The sequence below is a fragment of the Nansenia antarctica genome (assembly GCF_963989245.1).
Source record: "Nansenia antarctica genome assembly, chromosome: 17".
Lineage (NCBI taxonomy): Eukaryota > Metazoa > Chordata > Actinopteri > Argentiniformes > Microstomatidae > Nansenia > Nansenia antarctica.
The window spans coordinates 25,487,194-25,509,908 of NC_137687.1; the positions used below are offsets into that span (position 1 = coordinate 25,487,194).

The window sequence follows — 22,715 nt, forward strand, 5'->3', positions numbered from 1 at the left end:
CCCATCACTCTCCCCCTCCACTCCCTCCTCATTGGTGCCTCCCCCTCTGCTCTTCCTCCTCCCCCTCTGCACCTCCTCCTCGGCTCCTCCTCCCCCTCTGCTCCTCCCCCTCTGCACCACCCCCTCTGCACCTCTTCCTCTACTCCTCCTCCTCTGCACCTCCTCCCCCTCTGCACCTCCCCCTCTGCTCCTCCCCCTCTGCACCTCCCCCTCTGCACCTCTTTCTCTACTCCTCCCCCTCTGCACCTCCCCCTCTGCTCCTCCCCCTCTGCACCTCCCCCTCTGCACCTCTTTCTCTACTCCTCCCCCTCTGCACCTCCCCCTCTGCTCCTCCTCCCCCTCTGCTCCTCCTCCTCTGCTCCTCCTCCTCTGCTCCTCCCCCTCTGCACCTCCCCCTCTGCTCCTCCCCCTCTGCACCTCTTCCTCTGCTCCTCCCCCTCTGCACCTCCTCCTCTGCACCTCCTCCCCCTCTGCTCCTCCCCCTCTGCTCCTCCTCCTCCTCCCCCTCTGCTCCTCCCCCTCTGCTCCTCCTCCTCCTCCTCCCCCTCTGCTCCTCCTCCTCCTCTGCTCCTCCTCTGCACCTCCTCCCCCTCTGCACCTCCTCCCCCTCTGCACCTCCTCCTCTGGGCCTCCTCCTCCACTGGGCCTCCTGTCTGTCCCTCCCTGTCTCCTCTGTCTGTCCCTCCCTGTCTCCTCTGTCTGTCCCTCCCCGTCCCCTCTGCTGGAAGCTGCCACAAGATGTGAGAGGTGGCATGTTGATGGACAGATGGACAGATGGACAGATGGACAGTGGATGGGGGCCTATGAGTGTTGGTATAATTGGTGTATCATTACTAATGACTCATGGGACTCATTAATTAATAATCACCTGTAAACAAACATGTAAACACAAACTCACGATCATGTATTAGGTGATTGTGAACTACTAGCTATAGTGATTTATAGGCTAAACAAAACCAGGATGTGGGTCCATTCGAATATCGATTCACTGAAATTCAAATAATCACAATCGTTTTAATCGCTTTAATTATTGCACATTATTATGTCATATCGATTTTTGGACATTAAAATCTCACTTAAATCTCACTGAAACAGTATACTGTACAGCTGCAGTCATGGTTATTATCATATCATTCAATCTCAAACAACGCCAAAGGGCTTTCTGTGCCATAGATCATTCTAGCACTGCATTTGTTAATTCCATGCAAATTCGGATTATACAAAAGGCAAATCTATAATATAATAAAAAAATCTAAATAGGCAAAATGAAACAGTTTACTGCGACACTGTTGTTCCTGTACAGTTCACTGTATCCTTCCACCACACACTCCTCCAGTCCTGCAGAGAGAGAGAGTGGCCCTGGCTCATTTTCGCCTGGTGGGTCCTCTCCTCGCCTGTTCCAGTGTCTGAAGCCGTTGGCTGCCTCTGAACCGCTTGGCTCTTTTCTCTCCACAAGCAACCTTACAATGTACCCAAATGCTCTTCAATCTGACTTCTAAATGGATTATTGAGACTCTACACTCACGGCATTAACACACACCGCTCACTGGGGACTGTACCTACCGATTCGCCATCTCGGAGTGGTCTTATAGGGCTTGATTGTGGAGATATTGTGGAGAATAAGCGGTGGATCTGGAGACCCCCTATAAGGAGATCCAGAGAAGAGAAGATCTGGACAGGTTAGTAAGGGTCTTTTTGCGTATTTACGCTGCGTAATCGGGCACCTAAAATGCACCCCTGCGTGCGTAAATTGATTACCAATGTTTATTGCGCGTTTTGGACCCGTTATTACGCGCGGAAATGTGTTTATTTGGGTGATTTCCGAAAAGGTGGGGGGATGGGCAGCGTGTGTGCATGAATGTGTGTGCGTGTGTGTGTGTGTGTGTGTGTGTGTGTGTGTGTGTGTGTGTGTGCGTGTGTGCGTGCGTGTGTGCTTGCTTCCTACAACTTCACAGGGTTTTGTAGATTTGCCAGCTCTAGTCAAGTTGTATGATTGTATTATTGATCATTTTCAACCCAATTAAACCAGAATACTATTAAACCACTGACACCAACACAGATGCCTGTGTGTCCACAAAGCCAAGCTAGTTTTGAATGTGACTTATTGTTATCACAATAAAACAAGCTTATTTTCAAATTGGAACTGTTCAGATCATAATAAATGATATTGGACCCAAGTGCTCATTCATAATAAAGCTCATTGTTTTGGTTGTAAACAGGCAGAATCAGAGCTTTATTTTGTGCAGTGTGTGTAGCTATAACAGTTGAGAGGGGGGAGGGGAACCTAGGATGAAAGCTAGGATCAGAGCTACTGGCCAGCCTGCCTGCTCACACCAGATCAACTCATTGACACACAATGTAACACCACCCCCAGTACAACCCAGGTCATATCTGGTTCACTAGTGGATTAACAAGCCATGTGGATTTCCTGCCTTACTGCCTTACTGTACCTTAGGTAGGCTGACATAATAGCCTGTAGGTTTCACTTTAGTGTGTTTCAGAGAGGGGTGTTTCTAGGGGGCACGAGGTCACATGGATTCTTCAGGGCAATGTAGTTCTGGGTAATTGAATTATGTATATATATACATAACTCTCATATATGGGAGTATTGGGTCTTTATCAGATCAGTTGTGTTTTCAATTATAATTACCCTACACAGTTCATGAATTTATACACACACACAGTTATACGCTGCTGTGTGTGTGTGTGTGTGTATTGTGTGAGTGTGTGTGTGTGTATTGTGTGTGTGTATTGTGTGAGTGTGTGTGTGTGCTTTATGATTGAATTTGTTGTCAGGCATCGGAATAGGCCTAGCTATAATCCCATTTCGGTCGTATTCGGTCGAGGACATTTTTAGCATGAAGTTGCTATTGTCTGGCGTGGGAAGTGTTTTATCAGTAGCTCTAATCAATGCCTGGCTCTCTTATGGAGCTGGTAGTGTTATGTAACAACTGGTGCTTAACAGTACACTGAAGGAAGGAACTGGAGGGAGGGAGGAGCTGGGAAGTACTGACTGAACGGTTTGGCCTCCTTTTTTCTCGGTCTCTCTCCTCAAGGCCTGGATATTGATGGATGAAAACCCCCGGTAGTAAACGTGACCCCTGTAGCCTAGAATCACTCACATTACTAAACCACCGTATTGGGATTGTATCGCCTTTGCTACAGGCAGTCGTCCGATTGGCTCACTGATCATCACATCTCCTGGCACCTCGATTTCTTCCTTGGCAGTTGGGTCTGCCACGTTGTGATTGGACGGTTCCCGGTTATGGAATGTGTTGTAATAATGTTTCGGGTTTTGTGGTTCTGTGTCGGTTTGGGAGAACGTGTGTTCTGGTGTGTTTGTCCTTAGGGGAGCTCAGGAAGGCACACAGTCGTAACAACCACCCCCCCCCACCCCCACCTCCCCACCCCTCCTCCCTGTTGACCTCAGTCACGTGCTGTGTGTGACTGTGTGTGTGAGTGTTTGAGTGTTTCAGTGACCCCAGGGGTCAAGTTCAACATTGTGAATACCCCAGAGCCGAAGCCCCTCCCATGTTTAGAGGAGCATTGGAAAGTCCCAAGTCATAGTCTTCTAGGCCTACGTAGCCTAGTCTGTTAGTCGAGTGGAGATGATGTTACACAAGTGGAAAGACATTCCCTGTTGTACTTATTTATGAACAATAACACACGTGTGGTTACTAAGCACATATACAACGGTAGGCTACTATGTTACAACCAGCCTAGTATAATAACAGGAGGTAGCCTATAACATTGTTTTTATGCAGGTATGAGAGCAACTTCAAGTGTTTTCATTGATTGTTCACGTCATTAAACATTCTAGAACATTTCGACCCCAAAATTCATGTCATACCAATTAGCGTACCCCCATGTAAGTTGACATAGTAATAGATGTAAGTACTTCAGAAAAGGCATTAGCCTAAGCGGTTTCCCCTCATCACCGGGCTTGTCCTGAATGATAGTGCATTATGTTCTGAAGAATCACATCCGCCCTTGGCAGTTCACAGTTCAGTTCTCATAAAAGAAAAGAATCCCTTTACGGGAATGAACAGAGTGTCAGGTCTAAACAGGAGGACGAGGAGGGGTGGACACCACTACTGTGTTGTCGATGCTGTCTCTCCTCGTGTGAGGCTTGTGCTCTTGTGGACATGGTGAGTCATATAGGATTACATTCCAAACACGTCGGTCGTATGGACTGGACACTCTGAGCTTTTGCTTTCCGGTCATGGCTACTTCCTGCTCAGTGGGGTGGGGGAGGGAGGGGGGGGAATCCTGGACGATGGAAATCATTGTTGTGATGTGACAGAAAGCAAGTAAATGAAGAAGTCAGGGTTTCTAATGGAGGGAAATTCAAGACAGGCGAAACATGTTTAGAGAGCTGCAGTGGAATATAGGTCAAGGTGTATCCTTACAGGGCCCGGTCCTGGGCTACGTGCTAACACACCAGGGGATGATCACGTTGTCACAACATTTCGCCTCATCCTGATCAAATTGATCCACAGTGTTGGTTTGAGATTCGGTCCCCTCTGTGAGATTAGGCTCTCTCCGAGAAACAGGGACCAAAAGGCTGCATTTTTCAAGCAAATATCGCGGGGGAGTAATGTAAACATTATCTTGATTTGTAATATGTTTGATTTTTAGTGTTTTAAAACCAGCAGGCTAGGCTAGGCTGGTTTAGTTTAATCGAAGAAAGGAAGTGTTTAATCTGAAGTGGGGAGGGCGGGGGGGGGGGGGGACTTTAACAGGACACAGGATTGTTTTTGATGTGGATTAAATAGGCTACTGTGAACTACTGGCTTAAATGGTTAAATGCTTGGATTGTATTTATTGGAATATAAACCACTCAAACACAGGTCCTAGGCTAGGACTGGGGACAGCTATTGTAAGGCCAAGCTGTGGATGCTTGTAAAACATTCGAAATGTTGTTTTTCATTGTACCAGTGGTGTCCCTTTTTAATGATCCTTTTTTTTTCCTTCTCATATTTAGACGACGCTGTTTAGTCACACACAACAGTGCTGGATTGACTATGCTACTACTGCTAGCCCTTTCTCCAGCCAACAGGAGAGAGATGTGTTTGATTTGAACCTGAGCAAACTGACAAACTGACAAACTGACAAACGGGGCGGCTTGACACTGACAAACGGGGCGGCTGTGGCGCAGGAGGTAGAGCTGCTGTCTAATGATCGCAAGGTTGGCCGATCGGCGGTTCGAGCCCCGGCTGGCCACATGTCGAAGTGTCCTTGGGCAAGACACTGAACCCCAAAGTGCTCCCAGTGAGCGCCTTGCATGGTAGCTTGCCGCCATTGGTGTGTGAATGTGTGAATGAGAGGCCATTGTAAAGCGCTCTGGATAAAGGCGCTATATAAGTGCAGTCCATTTACTTCCTGTATCCAACCTCCCCAGTCGGTATCGTGAATCTGGGGAAGCTGGTCGAGGCATAAATCTGAGGGTGGGCTGAATTGTTACACATAGGAATGGAATAATGAATGAATGGTATCACCACACGTGTTTGATACCATTCCTCATTCCATCCCATGCATTACAATGAGCCCGTCCTCCGATTTCTACCTCCACCAGCCTCCCCTACTGTCATAGATTCAGTTCTGTCTGGTCTCAGATGACCTGATTACAGCCCACTTGTCTTCACTGGTGCTTTCACTTAGACTCTTTCACTCTCTCTCTCTCTCTCTCTCTCTCTCTCTCTCTCTCTCTCTCTCTCTCTCTCTCTCTCTCTCTCTCTCTCTCTCTCTCTCCATCTGTGGTGACAGGCTCTCACTGAGGGTTGACTGGTAGTGGTTCGGACGGTCACAACAGCTTTTACTCCGATCATGGTTCTGATTGTTATAGCTCTTGACTGTGGTTATGATTTATTGTAATAGATCAGGATTGTGGTTCTGTTTTGTTGTAATAGTTCTTGACTGTGGTCGTGATTTGTTGTAATAGTTCTTGACCGTGGTACTGATTTGTTGTAATAGTTCTTGACCGTGGTACTGATTTGTTGTAATAGTTCTTGACTGTGGTACTGATCTGTTGTAATAGCTCTTGACTGTGGTACTGATTTGTTGTAAGAGATCTGGATTGTGGTTCTGACTGTGGTAATGGCTCTGACTGCAGTAACACCACTGACTCAGTTTGTTATGTTGTTTGGGTCCTGGCTGTTGTAACTTGAACGTGGTAACGGTGTTGACTGTTGTAACAGATCCTAGTCTGGAGGTTCAGTCTCAGGGTTCAGTCTCAGAGTTCAGTCTCAGGGTTCAGGATCAGTCTGGAGGTTCAGTCTCAGGGTTAGAATGGAGAATGGAGAAGGAGCTCTGTGCCCACTGGTCGACTTGACTCTGCCACGATATGTAACATTTCAGAGCAAATTAAACTTATACTCAGTCATGAATCATGATAGAGTAACTGTCTTTGATGGCCAATGACATCATTGTTAAAAGCGAAAGTGAAAGTCATGCTCCTCAGTGAAGTCAGCGTTTTCGGGGGGGTGCTTTAGAGCTTTTTGACAGGAAGAAACGCGAGTCGTTGTTATTCAAACATCCTGGGGCGAAACTTTTACCGTTGTTAGGTTCTGATTGTAGTGGTTCTGACTGTAGTGGTTCTGACTGTAGTGGTTCTGACTGATGTAGTGGTTCTGACTGTAGTGGTTCTGACTGATGTAGTGGTTCTGATTGTAGTGGTTCTGATTGTAGTGGTTCTGATTGTAGTGGTTCTGACTGTAGTGGTTCTGACTGTAGTGGTTCTGACTGTAGTGGTTCTGACTGTAGTGGTTCTGACTGTTGTAGTGGTTCTGACTGATGTAGTGGTTCTGACTGATGTAGTGGTTCTGACTGTTGTAGTGGTTCTGATTGTAGTGGTTCTGACTGTAGTGGTTCTGACTGTAGTGGTTCTGACTGATGTAGTGGTTCTGACTGTAGTGGTTCTGACTGATGTAGTGGTTCTGATTGTAGTGGTTCTGACTGATGTAGTGGTTCTGATTGTAGTGGTTCTGACTGTAGTGGTTCTGACTGATGTAGTGGTTCTGACTGATGTAGTGGTTCTGACTGTTGTAGTGGTTCTGATTGTAGTGGTTCTGACTGTAGTGGTTCTGACTGTAGTGGTTCTGACTGATGTAGTGGTTCTGACTGTAGTGGTTCTGACTGATGTAGTGGTTCTGATTGTAGTGGTTCTGATTGTAGTGGTTCTGACTGATGTAGTGGTTCTGATTGTAGTGGTTCTGATCGTAGTGGTTCTGACTGATGTAGTGGTTCTGATTGTAGTGGTTCTGACTGATGTAGTGGTTCTGTTTTCTGTCTTCAGTTTGTTTAGACTTTCATAACAGTCCTGAGTCGACTGTGCCCTGTAGCCAAACAAGTCTTAAGTTCACCATAGAATCTAATAAGAAACGTTCTATTAAACGAGACTGACAACGAACGCACAACGTTCAACACTTTCACACTGTTGTTGTACAGTCCAACGACCATCCCCCAGCCAGAACCCCTGACTAGGTAGAGAAATATGCAACGTAGGAACCTCGGTGGGAAGTGGGAAGTGGGAACGAGGCCTGGAGAAGATATTAGAGACTGAGAGGTATTTCTTCCTGCTCTCAAGGCCAAGTCGTCTGACTGGCTAGCTCCGCTTTGCATTTTCCAGGAGGTTGTCCTGTTCCACCACGCCCAGTGTAACCTTACCTCTCCCACACCTTCAAACCTTTACTATGGTATGTGATCTGGGTTGCGATAAGAGGCGGGGGAGGAGGGGGAGGGGGGGGGGAGGAGAGGAGTGGAGGAGTGGAGTCCCCTTGGACTTATGGCAGCCTGACGTGTGCCTATAAAACAACTCTTTAAGCTGTGGGCTTATGAGGAACACATCGCTGGTGTCTTCCCTGCTCCTCTTCAAATAGGCTATAACAACAGACATCCCCACCCCACCCCCCCCCCCCTTCCCGCCCACCCCTCTTCTGAATGCCTATGACGCTTCAGTTTGACAATGTAATAATGTATTTATTTCTGTTGTGATGAGATTCTAATGGCGTCTTTCTCCTGTTCTCTCCCTAGACCGAAGAGGTGATATTGACGGAGTCAGATCTGAATGACACTGGATGGTCACAGGGTAAGCAAGCACTTACCAACCCACTCGTGTGTATATATAGCCTATATATCAGTCGAGGTAGAAATTGGAGGAAGGTTTTCTCCGATTTCCGCCTCCGTCAGACCCACCCCCATCCCCTCCCCCGTTCTATTCATAACCCATTTAATCCTACATCTAAATACCATCGGGCTAATAGCAGGAATCCAATCATTGCACAGGGTGTTTTTGCGATTCTGTTGTTGCTGTTTTTTTTTGTTTTTCACTGAGATTCCCCTCAGGTTGTTTTTAGTGCTGAATCGGAGGTGTAGGCACATCTTGGCAGACAGACTTTCCAAACCGCTTCCCTCTCGGCTCCGTATTCATTCAGGCGTCGCGGGTGTTGCTGTCACGCTTTTCATCGGGATGCAAAACGCCACCTGACACACGACCGGCTTGATACAAATCCAACCGCTGTTGATTTAGTAGACCCATATTGTTTTGTTTACCTCCTGAGGCGATTGTTTACTTTTTCGCGTGCCGCCCAGATTCTGTTCTGGCCTCTTGACTCCCCCCACCCCCCCACGGGCCAGATAAAGAAACCCAGTGTAGTGTTTTTTTTATCGGGGCTCGTGAAAGCATGCGGCATGCGTGGGTCATGTGCCATCGCGATTAACACCGAACTCATAAATGCACAGACATTAGGGCTAGGAGACATTGTCGTGGCCACTGTGACCGCTACCACTCTTGCTTGTAAGTGGCCTCTCTCTCTCTCTCTCTCTCTCTCTCTCTCTCTCTCTCTCTCTCTCTCTCTCTCTCTCTCTCTCTCTCTCTCTCTCTCTCTCTCACACACTGCTGCTAAATCATGACGAAGCACTTTAAGATAACATATAATAATAATATGCCATTGAGCTGACGCTTTTATACCAAATCGATTCACATTGCAGTAAGTGCATATATCTTTCAGTAGCCTATATATAGGGTCGGTCCCCTGCGGGAATCGAACCCACAACCTGAGCGTCGTTAGTTGTTAGCTGTTAGCGCATTGCTCTACCGAATGAGCCACAGAGGACCAAAAGCACTGTCGTTGGCGAAGCTGGGCAGATCACTTGGCTCTATGAATCTTAATGAAGTACAATGCAGGCGTCTTGTCAGCGGAGGCTGGTGGAGGTAGACGTCTGGGGCTCGTTGTAATTGCGTGGAATGGAAGGAGGAATGGCATCAAACATTCCCGGTCCTCTGGTCCCTGCCTCCCCCTGGTATCTGTGCTGCTGTAATAGGATATGCAAACCGTAACCTTTTTAGCTGCTACGCTTCGGCCCCATCTGAAGGCCAGACTGGTTAGTGGAAAATGGATGGATGGATTCCCAGGTAATAAAGACAGGTGTCTGGTGTTGGGTCGTCCAGATAGTTCTGTCTGGTGTTGGGTCGTCCAGATAGTTCTGTCTGGTGTTGGGTCGTCCAGATAGGTCTGTCTGGTGTTGGGTCGTCCAGATAGGTCTGTCTGGTGTTGGGTCGTCCAGATAGGTCTGTCTGGTGTTGGGTCGTCCAGATAGTTCTGTCTGGTGTTGGGTCGTCCAGATAGGTCTGTCTGGTGTTGGGTCGTCCAGATAGGTCTGTCTGGTGTTGGGTCGTCCAGATAGGTCTGTCTGGTGTTGGGTCGTCCAGATAGTTCTGTCTGGTGTTGGGTCGTCCAGATAGGTCTGTCTGGTGTTGGGTCGTCCAGATAGGTCTGTCTGGTGTTGAGATAGGTCTGCGTGGTGTTGGGTCGTCCAGATAGGTCTTATTGCGCCTCTGGAACTCTTCTTCCTGACAATGTAAGGGCTGTTCAGCCTGTTGGGACTTCCAAAACAGGTCTTAACTTCTCTTTATGGGACAGCCTACCCCCTCCTCCCTGGCTCTGCTTTTATGATATGGTTATATGTTTATCTTTAGTTCGATTTCATCTTTTATTTGATTTGCACTTTGAGGTTATTCTTGTATACACACACATGTAATACATGATTATTATTATTATTATTATTATTATTATTATTATTATTCAAAGTCAAAGCCACTTTAAAGATATAAACACATCTCTAGGACTGTACTTAAGCTCTTGGCTAGTAGTCAACAAACAGCTGAATGTAGGTTAAAGGTACAGTACGCCCTACCTACTTCAACACCACAGTGTTGCACAAGTCACGCTTTCACACAGTCAGCTTGTTTGAGTATCTACATGGATGCAGAGGGAGGCTGCAGTTTCATACCCAGCAGAATGAGACCATACTGTACTAAACAGCTGGGAGTACTGATGGCACAGAACATAGGGCACAGTGACAGCTGCTTCCTGCTACTATTGACTGTCCTTCGAGAACAGGATGCGTGTGTGTGTGTGTGTGTTAAAGTGTGTGTTATCGAGTGTGTGTGTGTGTGTGACCGTGCACGGTCTGCGGGTATCCAGCTAGAGCAGGATTGATTCCTGGCTTGCTAAGAAGGGGCTACCCTTACCTTGGCGTAACCCCTAGATCGCAAGAGACCTGAACATTCACTTTAGCCGTTGCTGTTATCAATCAAATCAAATCAAATCAAGTTTTAGTTGTATAGCGCTGTAAAGCGCTTTGGAATAAGGCGCTATGTCAGTCAGTCCATTGACCATTTTTATTTTATCAGCTCTGTACTAGGCCTACATACAATGCTAATCAAATAGCTTAGCTTGTTCAAATGATCCCACTCAGATTAAATGGCTCTGTGGTATGGAGGTTCTTAAATTTAAATTAGGGCTGTCAAATGATTAAAAGGAGTTAATCTCATGCTTTGTTTTTGATTAATCACTCATTTTCTGTGTGGTCAAATTTTCGCCCTAATTAAAGATGTTTTCATTGGTAAAACAACTCTACACTGGGCTGTAAATGTCATGTAAAGAGGAGAAAAGTTACACAAAACATAATCTTCATAAGATTGCTTTATCAGCATCTACTCAGCCAATCACAATTCAGCCGTGTGATACAAGCCTCTGTAGCTCTGGTTAAGTCAAGTTCAATTAAATAAATACAATACCAAATCTTCTCCGCAATATCCATGTTATTCAACATAACAATCTACTGGGTACAATGGGGATGGATGCATGTTCTAAGCTGAGCTGCTGCAACAACAACAACAACAACAACAACAACAACACATTCAAAGGGAATTACTCTCCCACGTCTGATCGATTTACTGTCAAATCTCTTCAGCATATTACAAGAACTAGGCCGAGCTGTCAGGATGTGAGGAGGGACGTGACAGTGAGGGACATAAAAGAAAGGAAGTGAGGGACATAAAAGACGAGTGAACCCTGCTGGGCCTGATTGCTGCAGCAGGACTAGTGTCCTTTGAGCATCTGCCCTGCCTGGCGCACAGCTGGCGAAGGCCTGCGACCGCGTCCCTTGCGAGAGAGCCTGCACGTATCAGGGTCGGCTTAAAGAAGCCGCTGCAGAGAGTCACCAGGGGGGTATGGGCCGGCTGTGGCGCAGGAGGTAGAGCCGGCGTCTATTGATCGCAAGTTTGGCAGATCGGCGGTTCGAGCCCCGGCTGGCCACATGTAGAAGTGTCCTTGGGCAAGACACTGAACCCCAAATTGCTCCCAGTGAGCGGGCCGGCGCCTTGCATGGTAACTTGCCGCCATTGGTGTGTGAATGTGTGTGTGAACGGGTGAATGAGAGGCCGTTGTAAAGCGCTTTGGAATAAGGTGCTATATAAGTCAGTCTATATAAGTCAGTCCGTTTTGCTTGTGTGGACGGGATTTTATTTGAGAACGAAGGAGGAAAAACCCCATCTTCAAGAATAGCCGGGTACGTGTCGACTAGGCCTTACTCCCAAAATACTCCCCAAATACTTCCCAAAATAAACACCATGTATCCTGTTTGACAACATCTTGTGACACTGGACACCATAGGGACGGCACTGGAGGCTGGCGGAGGTAGAAATCGGAGGATGGGCTCATTGTAATGCATGAGTGTTTGATACATTTCCATGCATTACAATGAGCCCGTCCTCCAATTTCTACCTCCGCTAGCCTCCACGGAGAGACGACACCTAAACATTTCTAGACTATATTCTTTCACCAGAACATTTCGTCTAGGCTATGATGTAATGTACCAAGTAGTTATTATCAGTCTGCGTAAATTATTATAATATAGCCTACTTATTCATCCCTCCTTTTTTGCCTTGCAGGTGCCGAGACTCTGGGACTGGACCCTCACCAAACATCTATTTGTTGTGAAAACAGACTTACTAGTGTGGTAAGTGAGGAATGGTTGCTACATGATTCATTTCAACTGATCAATTTTTAATTCGCTTCTCCATATTTTCGTCTCTGGTGTAGCGTGGCTGATTCCAGTTTGCCCTTGCCTGGTATGGTGTGTTGTTTTCTGCAGTGTTTGTCTTCCCTCAGGTCCATGCAGATATGATCATTAGCGTAGTTTACGTAGTTTACTGCTTACTGGCCTTGTGACCCAGGGGGAGGCTGGTGGAGGTAGAACTCGGAGGACATGCTTATTGTAATGCTTGGGACGGAATGAGGAATGGCATCAAACACCGTTCCTCCTTCCGTTTTATGCATTTACAATCAGCCCGTCCTCCACTTTCTACCTCCACCAGCCTCCCCTGCTGTACAACTGCACTTACTTGCCTTTCAGGCTTCCTCTCAAGTGTGAAAGAGGCAGGCGTGTTGTTCAGCCATGGTGTCGGTTGGTTCCGAAGGCTGTAGTAGCTAGCAGCCGTGGTTCCGAAGGTTGTAGAAGGTTTTGATTGGTTCTAAGGCTTTTAGAGGATAACAGCTAGAGTTCTGATTGGTTCAAAGGGTTCTAGAGGATAGCAGCTAGGGTTCTGATTGGCTGTAGTAGAATATTGTTGTGTTCCTGAGGGCTGTAGTAAGAGGATATAGCAGGGTAGTAGAGAGGTCTCGTCAGGTCAGGCTTACGTAACTCATGTAGGCGTCATGTTTCACATCCCTGGCGTCAGTGCTAGTAAAGACCCAGGGCTCAACCACAGAAAATACTGTTCTGCCTAACGCCCAATCAGATCCGGCAGCCGCGATGATGTCATCATATGAGGAAGCACATCTAGGCTATAGATGATTTGTTTCGATAAGAGCCCTGCGTTTCCTGCTCGGAACAGGAAACGTGTTAATCATTTAACGCCGCTGAACTCTGAAGATAAACCAGATTCGCAGGGAGAAGATGAAAGGAGAGCATTTGCGTGGCCGTATCAGTTCAGGAAACGCTATCTACATCGTAATGTCCTCTCTCTGCAATGTTTACCTCGTTTCTCAGGCAGCCATGATGGTTTTATGAAAAAAAAGTGGAATGTTTGGGGGGTTTTCCCTGCCTCCCTCTGCGATGCGTGTCTTAGAATCGTTGACCGGAGAGAGGAACAGGTGCAGGCCGGCTGTGATGTCGTTGATGATGAAGTGGTGAGACTAACAAGATTGGCAGTTAGGAGAAAACTGGAAGAACGTTTTGATTAATCTGGATAGAATAGAACACTCCGGTGCTCTCATTCTCCCCCCCCCCCCCCCCCCCTCCCCCCCCCCCCCCCCCCCTCCGGTGAAACAGTACCATAAGTCTTCGGTCGGGCGATTGTGTTTTATAGCCCACACAGGGGGAAGGAGGAGATATGATATGAATAAAAACGATGTGGTCGAGCCTCGACTCTCCTGTAGCTGTCGTTTGGTGTTCTCAGTGTGTTTTGAATGTCGATGATGCTGCACCTCAGACATTTACACGAAATATAGGCTGTAGTCGGACACGTATGTAGTGTACATTTGCTTCACACACGTGCCCCCCCCCCCTCCCCCCCAAGGAACCTCAATCCAGACATTTTCGCCCCTCCACAGAGCAGGCCTGTCCCAGGATAACCCTTCTTCTCTTTGTGACCTTCAAAGTCTGCGAGAGCCGCATACCGAGAAGCCTTGTGACTGCAGCTCCTTTCATCTCTCTCTCTCTCCTATCTCTCTCTCTCTCTCTCCCCCTCTTTCTCTCTGCGTGCCGGAGATAAAACAGAATAGGAGTCTCAGATAGGAGTAGTAGTGCAACCCATGCCCCAGTGACCGACCCCCCCGTCCCCCCCCCCCTCCTCTGGTGGGAGTTCTCCACCCTTCTTCTTCTTCTAGTAATGCACTCTGTCTTGTGCACAGCTTTCCCCACATGGATTTCAAACCACAGGATCGCTGTTAAGCGTGGGCTCTTTACCACCCATCTATTTCCATTCAGACCCATGTTGGGGACTCTCTTCTGGAGAAGGGTGGAGAAATAGAGCCTGCTGCATGAGAGCCTGCTGGAGTCATGACATACGCCATTGTTCTCCTACCCACCCCGCCACCCCCCCACGCGCTTTCTGTCTCTCTCTTTCTCTCTCACAGTCACCGCTAGTCTGAGATGCAACTAAGTCAACCGGGTTTGTTATCTCTCGCAGCCAATTAGGTCAGCATGGCAACAGATCTGTCTTGTTTTTGCATGCTCGTCTGTGAACTCTAGAGGCCAGGCAGGCAGGCAGGCAGGCAGGCAGGCAGGCAGACCAGCAGGCAGGCAGGCAGTAGCATGTCTTTGTTGTATTATGTCTTAAGCCTGGTCGCTCTGATCTGTGAAAAGGCTGGATGTGGATTCGGTTATATAAAACATGAATAACAACAACAACACAAGTGCCGCCCTGTCTGATGCAGAGCAGAGGAGGCTGGTGGAAGTAGAGATGAGGACGGGCTCATTGTAATGCTCGGAATGGAACGAGGAATGTGTGTGATGCTGTTCCTTGTGTTCAGAAGAGAAACGGGGCATACTTCAGGGCAAATGTTGAGTTAACAAAAGGAAAGAATCCTTCTTCTAACATTGTGACTGCCAATGGCCCTTGGTTCTAGGCTAGCATACCTTCTTTTCCTTTTCTTATGACGACTGATGTATAGTCGGTTCACGTACTTTAGAGAAATGTACTTGTTGTAAGTCGCTTCGGATTAAAAGCGTCTGCTAAATAGCAAAAATGTAAATGCAAATGTAATGCATTACAATGACCCTGTCCTCAGTTCTACCTCCACGAGCCTCCTCTGGTGCAAACATGTTTTACTCAGCTACAGTACAGGAGTGTGTGTGTGTGTGTGTGTGTGTGTGTGTGTGTGTGTGTGTGTGTATCTGTGTGTGTATCTGTATCTGTGTGTGTGTGTGTGTGTGTGTGTGTGTGTGTATGTGTCACACGCCTGTACAAAAGCAGATCATATAACGGCTAAAACAGTTACGGATGTTTCACCCACCTGGTCTTCCTCGGCCAGAGAGCAGTGCACCCTGGGTAGCGTCCCATAAGCTAAACTACGAAGTAAAGTCTTTCTAAAAAGAAAAACATCTATATGTTACGGTACATGTGGGAATACGGTACATGTGGGAAAACTAGGGTTAGGGTTAGGTGCTACGTCGACTTGGTACATGCTGGCATGTCTAACCCTAACACCTACCCCTACCCCTAACCCTAGCACCCTAGCACCTAACCCTAACCCTAGTTTTCCCACATGTACCATAACATATCTACCAAAAAAGCTATACTGACTCTTGTGATTATAATCAAAGTGAGTAATGTGTTTTAAAGCAGTGTTCAATCTCACAGGCGTCGCGTTCGTTCCCTTCACCGACGTCATTTGCAAGAGTGTTGAACTGCAGAACCAACGGATTCTCCTTCTCACAGTCAGGGTGATTGGCGGGAGGCCTAGTTTAACCGCGAGACCGACAGTGATGGAGTAAATAGTTTTCTTTTCTCTTCCGTTTTCATAATTCTCTCTCTCTCTCTCTCTCTCTCTCTCGTTCTCGATCCAGCCCTATCACAGTTACCACGGTGACTTGTTGGCTAACTTCGGAAGTTGTGGTTTATTTCTGCTTGGGCTTGAGGGGGCGTGCAAAACTGCAGTGCCTTGGATTTGGCTACTTGACTTTGCAGACGACCATAGTAGATACAGGGGGGGGACATTTCAAAATGAGGATTAGCCTACACCACGTATTGAGAGAGGGAGAGAGTGTCTACAAGGTTTTGGGGATTGGGGGGGGGTTGGTCTTTAGTCATGGTGCGATACCCAAATGACACGCCTGCCCGTCTCAGCTCTGTCTAAATCTGGGGAATTGGAGCGAGACCCAACCCCCCTGGAGTCCCGACGGATTCGAGCTGTATCAAGCGTGTGTTCGGAAAATTCGCTCTAGAATCTGATCGGCACTCATGGAATGCCTCTTGTGCAATCAAATTACTTGGTCCCTTTTTGACGCTGAACCCAGTGTGCCCTCCAGCGCGCTCGGAGCGAATTTACGAACGCAGCCCAGATCTCTACAGCAGGAGCACAGCCTCCCTCCACACACCTGGGGTGGCTGTGGCGCAGGAGGGAGAGCAGGCGTCTAATGATCGCAAGGTCGGCGGTTCGAGCCCCGGCTGGCCACAAGTCGAGGTGTCCTTGGGCAAGACACTGAACCCCAAATCGCTCCCAATGAGCGGGCCGGCGCCTTGCATGGTAGCTCGTCGCCATTGGTGTGTGAATGTGTGTGAATGGGTGAATGAGAGGCCGTTGTAAAGCGCTTTGGATAAAGGCGCTATAGTGCAGTCCATTTACCATTTACACGTCCAATAACGAACCCCAGCATGTTATGTTATTATAACTGTAAATAGGCCCCACAGTTTGTGTGGAACAAAATGTGTAGAATTGCAGGAAATGTTTTTTGTTTATTCTTTTATTCTATTCCAGACCCTCATGAAAAAAATCCTTCCCCAAACGGGAAACTCATGCCATGTCTATGGAGAGCACACATAGGTTCCTGCTAAGCTAGCTAGCTCCCCGGAGAGAACAATGGACACCATCAGTGTTGGTCTTGCAGTAAAGCTAGGCTAGCTGCCAAGCACCCAAATTCCCTGAAGGAAACTCCATCGGTTCTGTAACCTACTCTTGCAAATGACGTTGATAAAGGTCTCCTAAATTCTTCCTTCTTCTAGCTTTATGACTGTCAATGTCCCCTGGCCCTAGCATAGACTACTTTTTGTTACGATGACTGATGGATAGATGATTCACTAGACAAAAGTACTTGTTGGAAGTTGCTTTGGATAGGATTTGGAACGAATCTGCTAAATGTCAAAAATGTAAATGTAAAGGTGACTCTGTCAGAATAGACAGTTTAGCTACATTAGCTTCCCAGATACACAGATAGCTATCTACAGGGCTATAGTAGGGTTAGTGCAGGTCACGAGTGTAGGCGTCAATGACCCGTGTCACATAGTAACCAGATGTATTTATTATTACGATTTATTTTAATTGTAAACAGGCCCCTACCTCAGACCCCCATGAACCAAAATTGCTTCTCCAAACTCGAAACTCACTCTACACCTGTGGAGATCACACACAGGTTCCTGCAGAGCTAGCTAGCTACCCGGATACACACTAGATAGATATCTACAAGGCTACAGTAGGACTAGTGAAGGCCGCACTGTGGCCATAGTAACCAGCACCACGTACAGCAGACAGGCAGGTAGACAGGCTCGCTACAATCTGTCACAGGAGAGGACTAGGAGGGGGTAGCAGGTACAGGTTAGCTAGCTTCCCAGCGAGACAGAGATCAAATAATTTAAAGGAAGAAAAAATAAAACTATTTACACTTCATTTCTAAAAACATTTTTACGTCACTGTCGGTCTTACGGATAAACTAGGTCACCCTATAACTGTGTGAAGGAAACTCCAATGGTTCGGTAACCTACTCCGTTCGTAGCTAGCTCCTTTTGACCGGCCTCAATTTCCGACCACTTTTGGCGGGGACGCACTTCCTTCTCCTAGTATGCCCACGAAGATTTGAAGTTGAAGACCGAGTTTCACCAACTGCCATCCTGTCGATGATAGAAGCGCTCTTGAAGACCGCAATCTTATTGTAAATGCATACTATGGCTTCGATCATTATATAAAAGTAATATTTAGGAATATACAGTATTTGGTGATGGTCTGAAAATGATTTTAAAACATTGCAAGTGTTCATGAATGAAGTTGAGGCCTTTGAAGTTGAGAGTTTAACATATGTATTTTATTATTGAACATAGAATAATAGTATTATGTAGTGTCCTACTACATTTAGTATAATTAAATAGTACTGACCTGTAATACTATTATTAATCTTCAAGAAATGAGGACATACAAGTCAGGGAGAGAGGGAAATCCTTTCGGTTCTGCAGTTCTCACTCTTGCAGGGAGAATAAACACAGCTTTCTGTGAGAATATACAGGTTAGCTAACTTCCTGCAGAGATAGCAACGTGACGTTAGCTAGTAGCTACCCACACAGATAGATATCTACAGGGCTATAGCAGGATTAGTGCAGGCCACGTTTCCACGCTTCAGTAACCCGTGTCCATAGTAACTGCAGACAGGCAGGAAGACAGGCAAGGCTACCATCTGTCACAGGAGAGGACTTCACGTGGGTGGGGGAGGGGAGGGGAGGAGAGGAGAGGACGGGATGGGTTGGGAGGGAAGGGAGGGGATGAGCTGTAGGGGAGGGGAAGGTATGGGACAGGAGGGAGGGGAGGGTATGGGACAGGAGGGAGGGGAGGCTATGGGACAGGAGGGAGGGGATGGGCTGTAGGGGATGGGTGGGGGAAGGGAGGGGATAGGCTTTAGGGGAGGGGATGGGTGGGGGAAGGGAGGGGTTGGGCTGTAGGAGATGGTATGGGACAGGAGGGGAGGGGAAGGTATGGGACAGGAGGGAGGGGATGAGCTGTAGGGGAGGGGAAGGTATGGGACAGGAGGGAGGGGAGGGGATGGGCTGTAGGGGATGGGTGGGGGAAGGGAGGGGATAGGCTTTAGGGGAGGGGATGGGTGGGGGAAGGGAGGGGTTGGGCTGTAGGAGATGGTATGGGACAGGAGGGGAGGGGAGGAGAGGAGGGGATGGGCTGTAGGGGAGGGGATGGGTGGGGGGAGGGAGGGAGGGAGGGGATAGGCTTTAGGGCAGGGGTCGGGAACCTTTTTGACTGGGAGAGCCATAAAAGCCAAATATTTCTAAATGTATTTCATTGAGAGCCATATAGTATTTTTAACATATAATAAATTAAATATGTCTTACTTTTAATGCGATTTCTGGTGCTGCATGGTTTTGCTGATGTCCTTGTAGTCTGGTTCATACGTGGTGAGGTTGAGCTTCATGCAGGCGTTGAGGCTTCCATCAGTTAAACGTGAGCGTAGGTTGGTCTTAATGTTCCTCATATGCGAGAATGACTGCTCACATACATACAGTATGTAGAGCCAAACATGGTCAATACGGCAATACTAACACGCTGCATTGTGTGGTATGTCACAGGAAGCTCGTTCCAAGTTTTCAGAATCAGCTGGTCTTTTTTCAGTTTTTTCATTTCTGTCCACTTGTGTTCCCTCGCCAGCTCTGCTCGCTGTCGCGCAAGACTTTCCAACTCTCCATTAAGTGTCTTGAACTTACTCATCCACATGTCTGATGCCTTCAGGTCAGCAACTTCCAGCTCAAAGTCTCCCATAGAGACCCCAGGGATGCATGTCAGGTCGATTTTGTCCACTGCACACTCATGTGGATGAGTGATGAACTTGAAAAGACCAGTGCGCGCACGGAATTCTCCAAAACGTGCTTTGAATGACTGCAGGAGATTGGACGTAAAGCCAGCTAGCTGCTGGAGATCCAGATGTTGAGTGAAGTCACTTGCTAAGCATGCATCTCTAAATTGTTGCAGTGTTACAAAGTGCAGAAGACGACCTGTTTCAATGTCCCTGAGAAAGACTTCCAGCTTGCTTTCAAATGCAAACACTGCTTGTTGAAGGGATGAGATTGTATTTCCAATACCTTGCATTTTCACATTGAGCTGGTTCAGATGGCCTGTTATGTCCACGAGATAGTGAAACTGCAGGAGCCAGTCAGTGTTGTCTAGCTCAGGATGCTTGACGCCTTTCATTTGAAGAAAAGTCCGGATTTCACTCAGGCAAGCTGCAAAACGGCTGAGCACCTTTCCCCTTGACAACCAACGCACGTTGCTGTGTAAAAGCAGACTGGGATAATGATTCCCAACTTCTTCTAACAGAGCTTTAAACTGGCGATCATTTAAAGCTCGGGCAACAACAGTTTTTTTTCTTTAGCAAACTCCATGAAAGACGTGAATAAATCCTCTCCTCTGGTTGTCCCTTTCATTGGCAAAACAGCCAAGCTTTCCTCACGCAGTGTGTCACCTGCAGCATACCTGGCAAATATACTGAACTGAGATAGATGGCTAACATCTGTTGACTCATCTAACGCGAGAGAAAAGTATGTCCCGGCGTTTATGTCCTTAATTTGTGTTTCCTCAACTTGATTTGCCATCATGATGCTACGATCGTGAACAGTTCTTGCTGCATGTGTTTTATTCGTTTGATTATCTTGTCTTTATTTGGGAAGTCATCAAACAGTTCATTGGCCACATCAAGCATGAATGTTTTGGCATACTCGCCATCTGTGAATGGCTTTCCATTCCTGACTATTGCCAAAGCACCCGCAAAGCTAGCGGAATTCCCGTCACCTTGCTTGGTCCACCCACGCAGTTGCTGTTGACTCGTCTGCACTTTCCGCTGTAGCTCCTCGCATGCTTTTTCCTGCTGTCCCCCGCTGGATATTTCGATGCAAATGAAGCATGATGCGTATCGAAGTGCCGCTTTATATTTGACCGTTTCATCGATGCAATTTTATCATTGCATATTAGACATACCGCAGATCCTGCGATCTCCACAAATGCAAATTCCTCTGTCCACGCAGCCTGGAATGCACGGTAATCATCGTCTTTTTTTCTTTTTGCCATCTTTCTCGTTACAAGGGTTGAAGCGTATAAGCTAGTTCACTATCTGATCAAATTGTTTTTTATTTATTCACCTTTACAACGACCTCTGACACTCTCGCGAGACATTGGTTCCCGACCCGACCCACGGGTCACGGGTCATGGGTCCCGTGAAGAGTCCCGTGAAATTTAACTTCAAAACTAATTTCTGTTTACTTTAAAATGACACAGTATTATTACGCAATATCACAAGTATTTTAAAATCAGTTCCAAACAGATTTTTGTTTTCCAATTTTTATTTTTATTTTACTTTTCAACCCAATTGTCTGGGAGCCATATGCCGTCACCGGAAGAGCCATATATGGCTCGCGAGCCATAGGTTCCCGACCGCTGCTTTAGGGGATGGGAGGAGAGTTATAGCCCAACAGTCACATCCAGAGTCCCCACCTCGCTGACTAAGGCAGAGATTTTACTTCCCTTCTAATAATGAGATGCTCTCGATTCGGTGAGCTGAAGTTCAGCTGGCCTCTGTATCCGGTTTGTTGTGTTTGGGCTTCTATTATCCAACACAATGGTCACAGCAAGTCACTGAGGGTGAGGGTTTATTCAGTTTCTTCAGTTATCATTGAAATGCGCCGCTTGCCTTGAGACACATTCCAGGGTTCCCGCGCTGGTCCTGTGCTGGTCTTAAAAAACCTTCAAACCTAAAATCCAGCAATCCGATTTATAACGCCTAAAAAGGTCCTAAATGTCAGTTATTTGGTCTAAAAATTAGGTGCTAGGTCTTAAAAAGTAGATCCTGCAAGGAAATCAGTCCGACCACATCTATTTACGCGGAAATTAATCAAGCTGGAACCCCAAAAAATGCCAATTTGCTTCCTTTTTTCTCTGCATGGCAGTGAAACCCCTAATTTCATCACCTCGAGGATGACAACAAGCTATGGCGTCGCAAATAGGTCTAAAATTCAATTCAAAGAGGTCAAAAAAGGTCTAAAAAGGTCTTGAATTTGACTTGTTGAAACTTGTAGGAACCCTGTCATCCTCTACGTTCTTTGTAGGGCAGTGTTGTTGTTAATAATGTGTTTATGAATAAAAGGCTCGGCCCGTTCGTGTTGAAAAGGCTCTTTGTGGACACGCTTAAATTAGATTCACCCACCTGAGCGTTTCACTTCCTTAAATAGATGATAGAGAACTCCCTCACACCTTTGTGTTCACCTTGTGTTCTACATGGACTCACATATGGGTCCAGAGCTCTGAACTGGGTCAAGCTGGAGCTGAAGGACCAATCACAGTGTGGCATAGATGACCAGTCAGTTGTTAGACCAGCCCCATCAGTCTCTGTAACACTACAGTGTTGTATAGATGACCAGTCAGCTGTTAGTCCAGCCCCATCAGTCTCTCTAACACTAGACGTTGCATAGATGACCAGTCAGTCGTTTCAGCAGGTTTACTAGTTCCCTCTACACCAGAATCCCTGGTTCGCTCTGCTGTTAGAGTGTGTTGCATCATACGCAGTACGCTCTCATCCATCTTCATCCCGTGGCGAGACAGCCGCGGTCTATTAGCTAGCGCGCGGCTGTGCTAAGCTAATGCTGACTGTTCTCCTCCTGGGTTGATCGGGACAGTGATCTCTGGGTTAGAAGTCAGATCGTCAGGCAGTCATTTGATGGGACATTTTCAACCATAGAAATATGATTAAAGCACCACATTAGTCATTTTTATGTTGTTGTTGTTGTTGTTGTTGCCGATATAGGCCTATGACATATTACATTTTGGGCATTTAGCAGACGCCTTATTCCAAAGCGACTTACAATCAATACATTTGACTAAGCAAGTGAATCATCAATCCACCAGTCGTAGCAGGAAGAGTAATCCAGCTCAGGCCCGGGGCCATTGGCA

The 22,715-nt window shown here is 47.0% G+C and overlaps 1 long non-coding RNA gene across 1 annotated transcript; it reads left to right on the forward strand.

Moving 5' to 3' along the window:
• The first annotated feature begins 1,473 nt into the window (after positions 1-1,473).
• LOC308172627 lies at positions 1,474-12,304 on the forward strand. Its single transcript, XR_013937862.1, has 3 exons — positions 1,474-1,679; positions 8,032-8,086; positions 12,236-12,304. It is a non-coding gene; the product is annotated as an uncharacterized lncRNA (long non-coding RNA).
• Positions 12,305-22,715: the final 10,411 nt, after the last annotated feature.